Here is a 12652-nt window from a genome sequence, read left to right as displayed (position 1 = left end):
AAATGCACTATGTACTGATGCAACACACAATTATTTCTACAGCTGTAGATTTGATTGTTAAAAACGTCCTGAAACCTTCCTCTTTCTTCTTCACCTGTCTGATATTCACCATTTGTGCCTGAGAACAAATGTGTTAGATTTCCGTCTTGCCTTGGTCGCTCAAATTGAACATTTGATCAGCACATTTTGAACCAGAACATTGCTCACTTCCCCAGCATACCATTTTCCAAAAATTTAAGGAGACAAATGATTTATACTATATAAAATGACATTTTTCTGGGTATTGTCAATCCCAAGCCACAATGGCTGCAGAAAATGATGGCAGGTAATACTTTCAGATGGAAAAAAAAGAGGTATCACAACAGGTTTAGACATTGAGGCAGAGATCTGTATGAGAATGCTGTAGGAGCCCATTAACTTTAAAAATTACTTGAGCACTAAGCTACTTACATGTATAGAAAAAATCTTTAGCTTGAGCTGTCTCATTTATGGGCTCTTACCCAGAACTTCCAAATTGTGATGAGTAGTCAGATGTCTAAACACAATGATATGCACCTCAATTACACTCACAAAACTGCAGACAAAGTAATAAGAATCTTACTGACATATCCTGAAAACCGTGGCCCATTGTAGTGGCAAATATATATAGATTAAATATGTATAGGTCAAGAGCCTTTTTTCAATCTTTTCTGATTCTATCCATTAAATAGATTACACAGCTAGACTGAGTCACATATTTTTCTGCAGATTCAAAGAACATTGGATATTTTACGTTTCCTTGGTTTGGATTTACAATAGTTACTTAAATGCTTCAAAGTATCAAGGAAACAGCAGTGTGCTTTTATCCATTATTTGTATTGATTTAGTTGTTTCTTGATTTCCAGCAAAAGCTTTAAAATCAGATTTTTTACAGTCTCTTGGTTTCACAAAACCCACAATTTAGAAGGATATTTATTCATCATACTTTTGAAAAATTATGTGGGAGAGAAAGGAGAGTGGGTGGGGGGTGTGGAGCAAAAACTCAGCTCACTTATACACTCTTAAAGTAGCTCTAAAGAAGTTTTAAACTATTTACTCCAAGGACTTCTAAGGTCTCAACTACATGCAATAAGAGTGGACAAAAACCAAACTAACAACCAACCACACACCACAGAACATTTTGGGTATAGAAAAAACAGAAATATCTGGCACTGATAAAGGGGTTTTAATTGCCTTTCTTCACTTCTCATTATATTCAACATCATCACTTCAAGTGATTTTACAGAGGATAAGATACTTTTAGTGATAAATGACATTTTGCTGTATTGCTGTAAACACCTTCTGCTTCGCTGAACAGGCTTTATGTAAGACAGAACCTGTGGCAAGTGCAAATATGACGTCAATTTGATGATTACCATACGTATTAGTGCAATAAAACAGTAGAAATATTACATGGCATAGGGACTTCATATGTGCAAACCTGACAGTCAAAAATCCCTTGTCATATTTCACTCTCTATCAGAGCTGACAAAAGATCATACCATACACAAATCTCTGTAGGTGCTCAGACAAGTACTCATATATGTTTAAAAAAATAGCTTTTTTCCTTGCCTCTGGAAGAAGATTTGTCACTATGTAATTAAAGATAATAACAGAGACTGAGAGCAACAGGCCAGATGTTGATCTCTAGTGTCAGTGCAATGCAGAGCCACCACTCCAAACCAACAGGATGGGTAAAGCTTTTGAAAGTTCAGGTAGATGTCCCTAAAATCACACAGCCATGTCCATTACAAGTTCCAAAGGAGAAAGGCGCTCCAACAAACCTGACACTGCAACCTGCCCTTGAGAGGAAATTCAGTGACACAGAAAAGCACATTTGACAAGTACATAGTGAGTTCTGCTAAGAAATGCATAGGGGAATGTGTGTGTGTGGTGTAAGGGTTTATTTCTTTCTTTTTGGGTTTGCTTTATTTTTCTTTGTATTTGTAGAAAGATAAATAGAGGATGAATATCTACTGACATAGTTTCTCCCTTTCTAATATAAATTTTAATGCAGGTACATTGCCCCAGTACTGAGCAAGGCGTTTGTTGCTCCAGCTTGTCCTGAGCAGTACACAGAGCTTTACGCTTCTTACTTATCTTAATGTCACTTTACACTACCCTCTCACCATAAAAAGAGGCCGTTAAGAAAGTTGAAATTACATTTACATTCACTGTAAAATCTCTTTCAGGTTTGCAAAATGATTTTCATATCCAAAAGAATGAGAGCTGGTTTGTTCATTGGTGAAACTCACATCAGAGCCAGCTGACGTCACCTAGAACAGGTCTGCAGGCTGCTACTAGTAAATGTTAAAACAGTGCGAAAACCTCTTTGCTTAATGTATGTATGTAATTATAGAATGAGAGATGCAATCTGTACATCACTCCTTATGCAATATAGGGCATTTCATAGGCAGAAAGAATGAGGGCTTGCCTAGAAATAAAGTTACAAAAATTACGTTTGGTGAATGCTACATTTTAGAAAAGTTTGTCTCCTAGGCTGAGGATGTAGCATAATGAGGACAGGTTTTCATTTTTTGCATGCGTAAGTTCTAAGTGTAGTATTTATCATTTGCTAAATCACGCTCATTTTTCTGCATTTTGCCAGCAGTTGCATCAATTGTCATTTAACTGCTCTAAATAATGTGTTCTCTTCCCTGCTGTATTAAACTATTTCTATCAAGGCTAATGATTTTCTGATTTCCACATGCCAGTGAGCTTGGCAGTAACAAATGATGCCCCTCTTTTGCATGTTGCAAGTAGCTTAAATTATATTTTAATACCCATTTAAAGGATCATTAGTTAAGTTAATATCCTTGCTATTCAGAAGGAACAAGCATTTCGGTAAAGGATAGTCTCACTGTATATCCTCTGCTAGCTCCGAGTACATTTTGAATAGCCTGGTTTGTTAAACTGACATTCACTACATATAGATAGGCTGTAGAAACCATAAATATCTATTAAGTCCTTGGTTACAGTGACTTATTTTCCTTTGATGTTGTTATCCCTCAACAGGGGAACTACATATTTCAAAACAGAACCCAAACTTTTATTTCTTTCTAAAATATTTTCTAAATCATAAATGGAATCAGCAAACAAAAAGTTGTGTGACACTAGGACGTGGCGGAATTTCTGAAGGCAAATAGCAATCATAAAGGGACAAAGTTTAAGGCAAAGGCTTCCAAAATCAAAATCATGCTTCATGTTTATTGGTACATTCTCCCAAATCGTGTGCCATCTGAGGATATGTGCTATGCCAGGCAGTATAAGCTACCAGGCAGCAATCTGCCAGTGCAATGCTAACAGTACTTGGTGATGTAACCATTTGACAAAATAAGCCTTCTAGAATGGAGGTCTACTTATTTCCATTGAAGCAGTTTCAAAGGACATGGAATTACCTCTTGCCTGAAACAAATAGCTTCCAACATACTTGGTGACAACGGAATCTAAAGAATGCATTTTGGAGGCATATACAAAGTAAATATAGCAAAATAAATTCTCTCAGTAATCTTAGGTGAAAACAATTTCACTCTGGTTCAGGAAAAAGAATTTTCATTTAGCATTAAAATCTCTGATCCACTTTTAGAGATGTAACTCATGCAAACATTTTAAAAGGAAAACAAACAAAACCAAACACAAGTAGCTATGAAGCTGATAAAAATATTTTTTCTTTACATTTTAAAAATTTAGCTTTTCAATTTTCATAACAGCTTACAATCTAAATTGTTTTCCTCACCAAATATGCTATTTGTTCCCCTTTCCCACCATCAGCTGCACCCCCATCCCTTTAATCCTAGGGAAAAAGAAGGAAAAGGCTGACAGGACTGAGGCAGTGTACACAGGTAAACGGTATAAACAAATGTTCTCTAAAAAGTCAAATGTGCTGAGCAATTCCCTTCTGCAGCATCAACAGAAAAGCAAACAGTTCTGCTCCTGCAGAGCTTGCTCTCTATGATTCCCACAAGACATTCTTCTTGTTCTGGGGTCTGATTATGAGGATTTTGTCAACTACCTTCCATCTCAATGTATACATACATCCTATACATTCTTTTAACCTTAAAAAAAGCACTGAGACCCTAAAGGAACACAAACTTTGAGAAGTAATATTACTCAAAGAAGCACTCGAGTTGCTATGTGAGCCACCGCAGCCCAGCTGAAAAAGGAGCTGATGTTGCAGCTTCTAATGTCCGTGGTTTGTCAATCTGGTTTTGACTATTTACAGCTTTGTCAAAAATAAAAACATTTGTATTGAACTTTTCAACATGGGTAGGATGTTCATGCTACTAGCCTTCATTTTTTGTTATTTCTACAACTTCCACAGTATGTCAGGTAAGTAGGTGGGTTTATGGAGTCTATTCTCTGCCAAGTATTACAGCAGTGGTTCCAGAAATATGTTTCTAGTGATTAAATCCATTTAATATTTAGTTCTGTAAGTGTCAGATTCTTCATTGTTCATAGACGATATGCAGTGAGCTGTAATAAATACTATTCGATTGAGCTGCCCAAAGCAGAAGAAATATTTGTGGAGTTTTCTTATTTTATGCTTTCAACACCAAATTTGAAACTCAAAACAAAGCACTCCTTTCTACAGAGATCACTCCATATCTTCTCACTTCCAGGTGAGGACAGTAAATGACAGGTCCTGAGGACAACTGTCTGCTGGCAGCCTGCAGGCTGCATCCTCCCTCCAGCCCTGCAGCCCGGTGGGCACTCAGTAAAAACAAATGCCACACGAGTTTTTCTGGGCTCTCATGGCAGGCACACGAGGAGGCACAGAGAAAGCTCATGCGCCAAGGAATCTGCAGCCAGCAGGTCGCTCTGCTCCCTGCCCAGCCCTCGCACCGCAGCAGCTCCAGCCCCAGCCCTGCTCCTACGGCAGAGGCCACTGGCCCCCGCTCCCACCGCCTGCTGCTGCCACAAGGGCAGGACCCCAGCAACATGCACAGGGAGAGACCCCTTTCCCCATCCTCTCTGTAATGAAACAATACACAACCCATATACTGCAGTTGCCAAGAAATGCAGTGGCTGGTAAACCCTTACCGATTTTTCCATTTTTCAGTTTTTGACAATTTCATTGAAGTGACATTGTATGGGACACTGGAACCAACTTCCATCTCATTTCAGTTTACTGTAAAAATATAAGCCTTTTTTGCAAATACCCTATTATGCAATTTTAATTTATCTTTGGTTTTGCAGGTTGTAGAACACAAAACTAAAATTAAAACTCAAAATTCAGGTGGACTTAAAAAAGAAGCAATAAACTTATCTTCTTAATAAACATACCACCAGGAATGTCAACTGGAGCTTCCCTCAATTCATAAGATTGATTTTCTTGGTAAGCGCACAAAGTAGCTAAAGCAGTCTCCTAAATATTTACCCACAAGTGGTCGTAATCTATTACGGCTCCCACATCTCACTAACTGCCGTTTAACAGTTGCTGATGTATTACAAGAAGCGGTGTCCTGGCTGTACTCCCTGTATAAGACTGGACAGCTTGCATCTCGGACATTCTTCTTCCTGACAACAGATCTCCCTTGTTTCACATGCACCTTGTTTCTTACAGCAGGTATTTAACGTAAGTAACCGGGTACTTGTAATTGGACCAGGGCAACATATCACCCCTAAATGTCAAGGAAAAGTCATTAATTGGCATATTTAATCTCTGAAAGACTTTATCAGTAACAGAGAATAGAGCCTTTCTATTTCACTGTGAAAAGAATTTTGAAAAGCCATTCCCACAAGCTCACATTCAACTGTGTCACAGGTGGAATTTATTGGCATTTTTGCAGATCCTGTCCAGACAAAAAGAAAGCTTAACTGGCTTAGAGAATCCAAAATACCTTCTTCTGAGGCCCTATTGGACTCCGTGCCGAGGCAAACCTGGGGCAGGGGACAGCAGTTTGCATTGCTCCTAGTGCTCTGCCTTGCCATCCACAAATAACTACGCTCCATACTTGGCTGCTCACGCCTTTTGTGGGTCATTTTAGAGCTGATGAAAATTGGGGCTCCTAATAGACACTATACTCCCTAGTGTTAGTACTAATAGAAAGCAAAATATAACACAGGGCTTTCTGAGCACATTCACGTCAGTTAAGGGGGGTCCTGACTGACCTACACAGGACACGTCTCTTCTCTACCCAGAACATCTGAGTAAGAGAAAACAAAAATGTATGTATGTAACTCTGGTCACAGAAACAGCAAAATTAATTTATAAAGGCTTTAACTAGGATTTCTTATAGCTTCCATTTCTGGCCCAAATGATGCCTTCCCTTTTCCAGCACAGACTTGAGAACAATCAAACCCAGCACTTACAAGCCACGTTGCTGCCATTACTGTGCTGCAGTATTTTTTACACAGACCTATGATATTCCTTGCATTTTGAAACATTCAGGACAAGTAACAAACTAATTTCTGTTTCTCTAAAATACACTGTTTGACCCTCCTTCAAAGTAACTGGCTATGAGTACATATCATTCTGTGCAGCTTTGAAGTATCTCTGAATTCAAAATGCAAATTAAACCTGGAGATTTCTTTCCTGTTTATTCACAAAAAGATACAGTTGGTCTACAAGGAAGTCAAATAAGCACGCCTGTCTTTCAGCATTAGTCTTTATGTCTTGAATTAAATGTTTGAAATTAAGAAAACATTAGTTCCCTCAGGCTTTGCTTTTCTGTCAAGTAGCCATAGAAAAAAGGAAAAGCCTTGTTAAATCATTATGTTGTAATCATAGCATGTGTTCTCACTACATATTTATTCGCACATGGAATCTATGGTTTTTATAAAAAGACACTATTAAAGACACTATCCTATTTAGTCACCAGGGAACAACTGTATTCTTGTATAACACATAGTCTGTCCTTTATAAGTTATTTGAGATAAACCTAAGAAAGTTTTCATATGTATTATTACTCCATTATTTATATGCCTTGTTTATACCTAAATTATTTTCTTCAGTTTTTCCACTACCGCCACTGCTGGTAGAGAGTATTAGTAATAGCCACATAAACAAAACACCACCATTTTAACTGTTGCGTAAAAACTCACATAGGGATAAACAAGACAGTGATTGAAATGCTTGTAACAGTTTATGAATCTAGGTTCTTGAAAGGGACAGAAATTTAAACACAACCCCACAGTCAGCATCTCCCTCTTTGCTACCCCTAGTTTGGAGGTTCACCAAGAGACTTTCTGCTGGACCTGTCTGTTCCTGCCCCTGACATCTGGACACAAATATGGACATCAAAACCTTTGAGAGTTCAGGGTTGTGCTTGCCGGGATTCAGACAATTCTCTGCTGGAGAGCCAGTGCACATTGCTGTACTTTTACCCAGGGTCCCAGACCCCCTGTGCCCTGCCACATTACAGGAACAAAGCAAAGTGGCTGATTTGATGTATGATGCAAGGCTTACTGCCTTTTAAGTTGCTAATTCCCCTGTTCAGTAGGATCCCACCATTTCTAACAAGTTCACCTGTGCTCTAGTCAACTATAAAACAAGCTCTCAAAACTTTTGCTTTTCCTGACAGCTTCAAAAATTTGGAGAGATTAATTCCCTAATGTACTATCATTGAGGAGTCCTTTAACCTTCATCTATTTAATTAGGTCACAACATAATAATTCTTCAACTACTTGTGATAATCAAGGGCGAATCAGGTATCTACCAAGATACATTCGTCGGAGACAGTCGTCACTGATTATTTTGAATGTAAATGAGTACAAAATGTATTTTGAACACAATGCACTTTAAAACCATTAGCATTTTCTCAAACATTCTTAGGTGGCATACAACAATTACCTTTGAACAGAATAAACAGAATGCAGAATGATTTTTATTTTTCTTTTGATCTCAGAAATGAATAAAGCTAGTGTACAGAAAGTGTAATAAGGAGTTATCATAACCTGAGGGAATCTATTAAATTTCAATTAAGAGTATAAACTTCAGGCTATGAAACTGAAAGGGACAAACATCCCTTCAGATCAGAATGAAAGGCATCTTTAAAAATCAGATCCTAAAGGACTAGATAGATTAAATCCCTGCATAAACTCAGAAATCCCAATTCACAACCTGCAGAAATTAGAGCTAGTCTAATTTATTCATGGTGTATTTTATTGTATTCAACAGAATACAACATCAATTTGCTGTGTTAAGTTATAACCCCCTACTCATAGAGGTAGCTTTTGATTTAATTTCCATTGCCTTGGGCGAACAAGGCTGAGGACCCACAAGGCTGTGTCAGGTGCTGATTGATTCATTTGAGCCTGGAAGATAATAGAAACTGCTCAAATGACTGCAAGAAAAAGAAATCTGAATTGGGACATTAGACAAATTGCAAACCAGTTTTGTAATCTTAATTTTAAAAATTAGTTTAACATGAGAAACACAAGGCTTTTAATTCAGAATTTTCACATAAGCTTACCACAGCCCATTACAATTTATCTATTAGATTACACTCTTTAAATTTTGTGGAGATTAGAAGCTATATGAAGCCTATAAAACTGGAACTTCAGGCATACTCTAGACTTTCATTTCTCGTTCATTCAAACACGTTCAATTTCCTGGATGCCCACTGTGTGTTTTCCAAGGACTAGAAGGACCTCATTTTACACACTGTCTTCATACAGTCTTTTTAGTAAGCTTTTCCTGATTTGAACCCTCAAAGTCAAGATAATGCAATTAGGGAATCAGAACAGGTAAAAGAGCAGCACGTATATAAAATACAAGTGACAACAACCATTGAGTATATCTGTAGCACGCCACTAGGCTGAGTGTAAAGCTGTGTGAGCCGCTGTGGGTAGCTCAAGGTGTTCCAGCCCTGGCAGCAAGTGCTCCATCTGGCAAGTGTACTGTATAAACAACAGAAGCACACCTTAATCTTTAAATATTGATATTAGACGAAGGGATTATTTTCCTGTCTCTGTCCTGCTCCCACATCTTGACCTCCAGCTCTCTCATTGTTTCATCAGTCATGTAAGAGATTAGTGCTTACTAGAAGTGTCTCAAGGGGGCATTAGGAAAGGACGATAAATTGGACAGCTTGCCATAAAGACATCCCTCCTTTGAAATGCACTTGTCTCTGAGATTAAGCTCATTCTCTTGTATTTTTAAGAGCAGGTTTGGCACACCACACCACACGTAGGCAAACAAAAGAAACTAAAACTGGAATTAACCAGGAAATGGAACGTAAATACTATCAACAAATAAAGACTAGAGTACCAACAAGTCACGATAATAATTTTCTTGAATTCCATTAAATTGAGGACTTTGTTTAACTTGCCAGACAATGCATACCCAGCCTTAGTCCAGACAAAACCAGACTGCTGGTGCTTGCGCAGCCATTCTCACTTGCTCACAGTTGGTCCGGGACAGTTTCAACCTCTTGGCCTATAACAGTGGTCTCTGCAGGACACTGGCAGCGCCCTGAGCCACCCAGCCCTGTGTGAAGCACTGTATGAACTGCAGTGCCTGCAGCACATTTTATGTAGTGGATTGGTGGTTAGGTCAGAAACCCTGCTGCAGACTAATGGCCATGATGTAGGCTTAACTATAAAGTCTTCCTTTGCTGAGAGCATTATCTGTACTGACTGGGTGGTATTTTTTTTTTTTTTTTCAGCCACCTAATTTTACCACTTTCTTGTAGGTGATTATGTTTTCATTTATTATTCCCTCTACAATTCTTTTGCCTCACTGCCATGTAAACAGCACTTGGACATTTCCACAGAACTGGATTGTGCAGGTGAATTTGTCTAAATAATTTCCTGAGATTTTTTTTCACACATTTCACATTTTTTTATATGTGTAACACAATATAGGGATGACATACATTAAACCAATGCCTAAATAGCATACATTGCTTTGCTGCATCATATTTTAACACAAATATTAAGCATTACCTAACAGATTCATTGTAATTCTTAATCTTGTTTTATACCCTGTTGGTGTCTCAATAGTTTATGGTTTTAAACACAGCACTGTGTCTGTGGCCTGATAACTTGCAGATGCTTGAACAAGCGGTACAAATACTGTGCCCCTCTGGTCCTAGTTCAGGAGCTACACCTTTAGGGCCAGAACACCAAAAAGGCTAATTTTAAAAGAAATTACTTTCCTGAAGCCATAACCCTACAGCCCATACAGGAAACTATTTCTAGCTATGGTTGATCGTGAACTTGTGCAGGTACATGTCCAGCTTGTGAGCTGAGAAACAATGATACAGCCCATCATTTTCAGCTCCATGTGCCAATTACACTGACACTGCTATGCAATGATGGGATGGAAAACAAGGACTGTAGGCAAAAAAATAGGCCAAATGTTGAATTTGAATGGTGCTCTGTGATTCACAAACCTTTATCTTGCAAATGGTTTCATGGAACCCTTTTAAGCATTACAGTTACACTTCTCCATTTTAACTTTCATTAAACACACTGTAGGGATGATTTTTCTATTCATGTAAAACCCCTTCTATTTGATTAATAAAGATAAACCTGGGAACCTGTAAATCAATGAAAATGTTGTATTTTTGGTCTCATTTTAAAATATTCATAAGCAGTAGAAGAAAATACAAGTCATAATTGAAACAGACAACAGTAAAACCCGCAACTGAATTTAGCTTCTGGAAGAGCTTACTCCATACTTCCAGATAAGTGAGGAATCCCTGCCACCATATACATTAACTTTCCTCCTACTGGGGAATTTTCCAATGTGCCAGAAATAATGCACCTATTAACAAGGGTCTTATTTTCAAAATTGGGGTGGTCTTTAATTCCTCTTTTTGCATAGTCTGTATAATTAGGGAACGGAAGGGCATGAGGCAAAGACTCTTAATACAAAGTAGTATGGCTGCAGGCAATTTCTGTAAGGCCCCAGAGTAAAAATATGGAAACAGGAGTAGGTGGGATGCAAAAGTAATGAAAATGCTGTAAGGATGGCTCTCTGAAACACAAAATACACTTACGTTGGAGTGACTAATCAGAATTTGGAAGGTCTGCATATAAAAATGAGAAACAGCAAAGATCCCTAAGCTGACTAGTATTAGGCAGTGGCTTATTTATGCTGTGTTCTCTGGCACAATGCGTTCACCAAGGTGAACCACCTTGAGAATGCTGGTAGCAGCAAGTGGACCTGAGTAAGAGTCGACAATGCTGTGCCATGTAAAATGGATCTAGCAGCTAAGATCTCTGTTGGCTTAGGGCATCTCTTGAATCTGTTTCATTCATTTCACAAGAGACACATGTCCAGAGATAGCATTGGCAAGAAGTTTCTCATTAAGTCGTTATTCTGAATATATGAATACACATAAAGAGACTATGGACAGAAATGAGAATATTAAGTGCCCAAGTGATGGCCATTATCACAGAATAACTGTATTATTAAAAAAAAAAAAAAAAAAAAACAACAAACCACAACATTCATAGTACTTAAAAAGAACTTCAGTACAGAAATGCCTTTCAACATATCTAATATACATGGTATCTCTGTTATGCAGAAGCTACCAGCACAGCTAACAGATATTCAGATTCTTCTACCAATGGCTACTCCTTGAGTCAGACTTCCCTCTTTCAAATAGGACTATCCTACAAAAAAACATGAACTGCATAGCTAAATGTTAACTAGAACTAAAAATACAGAAGGTAATTGGGGGTAAACAAATTCTAAAGTTCAGTTTTCACATGGTCAAGGGCAGAGCACAGGATTAAGTCTGACAAATTTCAGGTTTAATCCCTTTTCTCTCATAACTCCTGATTATACTACCAATATTGATAGAGCCAGTATCATTATTGATGTGCTTATCAGAGAGATTCGGTAGTGTCTGTGAACCTTTCTCCTGAAGGGCAAGCCCCACCATAAGCTATTATTTGCATAATACATAAGGAAATGAGAAATTGGAATTTCTTCAACAGTTTTTTAAAAAATGAAATTTTTTGCTGTCATTCACGTCTTGATTTAAATGATTAGACATGCAGCATAAATGGTCAGAAGAACTAATCTGTTATTACCTTTTCTTGTATTCAACCACATCTACTGTAAATTAGAAATGTTGCAGTAGTAGTCAGCAACAATGCCAATTACAATGTTTGTAGGTTTTACAATATTGTGCAGCTAAAGATTTTAATTTTCATTGACATGTATACACATCAAAATTTGAAAAGGGGATTTCTCATTTCATTTATTCCTGTTAAGATTTGTCCACATGGAAGAAGCTTGAAGGCATCACACTGCAAAGATAAATACTGGAAAAACAGAGTCTTGAGCTATGGCAGTCTGAAAAAAACATGCAAAAGAAAAATCTGTTTAACGTGACGTATGTGGAGGGAAGAAGTTTCAAACAACATTTAAATGGCAAGGTTGCCACCCCAAATCTGACTAAAATAGAAGACAATGCGTGTAAAATTGGTTAAATGAGGGTTCTGGTGCATATGCAGAAACACTGATGACTTTCTAAACCACCGCCTGGGCAAATTATAGCTGAGGATTAGAAATTGTTCAAAGAGGTGCTCTAATCACTGTGAGCTGGTGCAGAGAACAGGAAAAAGGAGCTGCAGCTCAGTAAGACTTTGGCCCTCTTGTTGTGTGTTCTTCCTGGACAATTCTGACCATGAATATCAAATTTTAGTTCTCTTAGTTGCACATGAAGGCAATCTG

The sequence above is a fragment of the Streptopelia decaocto genome (genome assembly GCF_964273445.1).
Source record: "Streptopelia decaocto genome assembly, chromosome: 12".
Lineage (NCBI taxonomy): Eukaryota > Metazoa > Chordata > Aves > Columbiformes > Columbidae > Streptopelia > Streptopelia decaocto.
The sequence above is the reverse complement of the archived record's forward strand: the minus strand, read 5'-3'. Positions refer to the sequence as shown.